Genomic DNA, 1,600 nt, shown 5'->3' with positions numbered 1-1,600 from the left:
ACCAAGCTAATTACCCCTGTGTTATCACACAACTCTAATAGTACAATTAAAATGCACGATATGAACGATAGCAATCATATTGTTATCGTTCATTTCGTACATTTTTTGGTGCCTCCAACCCACCAACGACCTGCGATGCGCGGACACGTATGGACGGTAACCATATTGTCCATCGCCCGTGCATGCAGGCCAACCTGGTCGATATCGACCAGGTTACTATAGGGACCCGCGATCAGCGATCGTTGGGCGTCTTTGGTGGGTTGGTGGTGTGCTTGATGATCGATATCGATCATCCAGCACACCCGGGAGATCGTTCAATGATATCATTATCGTTGACGATCGTCCCGTGTGTATGCACCATAAAGAGAATTAACAGCCCTACTACAATAAATGCATGTGTCACTGGACTTACATACACATTTGCTAGCTACAAGGACTCTGACAAATAGAGCTGTAGAACTGGTTATTTTGAAAATGGTGGTCCCTGATTGGCAATCAGCCAGACACACACTGTGGATATAAGGCAGGTCTGACATACAATTGGGTTGCCTTGACAAAGCGGCTTACAGTGAAATGTACCTTGGTGTTTCTGCTATGCACCACTGTACCAGCTTTGTATCTCACTATGCTCAACTATGAAGATTCGCTAGATAGATCTTTCCTGCGTGCCCCCTAAAACTCCTATTACACCTCTTCCATGCGGTGCAGAGGTTGTGCAACCTATTGCTATAAAGCACATGACCATCCACGGATGCTGCGCATTTCAAATGTTTGGGGGAGGGGCGAGCCACCCCTCACCCTCCTCCCGTTCTGACGATGATAGATAGATAGATAGATAGATAGAAGATGGGCTAAGTCTGTGAGGGGGAGATTAGTGATTCCGACGTTGTGCGTATGTAAATGAAAAACAGACAGCTGTGTGGGAGAGACCAGTTACCCCTGCAACGTGCTGCAGCCATAATTATATAGAAAATACTTAATTACTAATACACCACATACAGGGGCGTAGAGAGCCTGGCTGGGCCCAGGTGAAGGGGGCATGGCCTAATCGTGGGAAGCATGGCCACTTCGCCCTCAGCCCGGCGCAAAGCCAGAGGGGGGCGTGATAAGTGTGATCGCTCACCCCCACTGGCATAGGAGACTGATGTGGCTCTGCTCAGCAGCCGTAGCAGTCTCCCACTGCAGCCCAGGTGGGAGGAATGAGGGACAGAGGGGGAGAGTAGTGCTGGACCCGGGCCCCCGCCGGGCCCTTCTAGCCAGCCCGGGCATATAGTTCCCACTCCCCCCCTCTGCGCCCATGACCACATATGATCTACAATAAACAGATGTGTACTTTGAATCATCTTATCTCTGCCCCACATTATATGCGTTTAGGACTATATTAGAAATAACAGATTTATATACTATATTAACCTAATGTGCATATTTTTGATACTGTATGGATGTAACCCAGCTCCCCAAGGGACAATACTCATGTTATAAAAATCCTAATTAAGGATGTAAACTGTATTACCAAATTGTGATTGACACATAATTGTATGAGAGGGTGATACATATATAAAACGCAGAATAATTTATAGCTAGTTATTTAATGTAATTA

This window comes from Taudactylus pleione, unplaced genomic scaffold (genome assembly GCF_031769625.1).
Source record: "Taudactylus pleione unplaced genomic scaffold, aTauple2 ptg000095l, whole genome shotgun sequence".
In the NCBI taxonomy this organism is placed as follows: domain Eukaryota; kingdom Metazoa; phylum Chordata; class Amphibia; order Anura; family Myobatrachidae; genus Taudactylus; species Taudactylus pleione.
The sequence above is the reverse complement of the archived record's forward strand: the minus strand, read 5'-3'. Positions refer to the sequence as shown.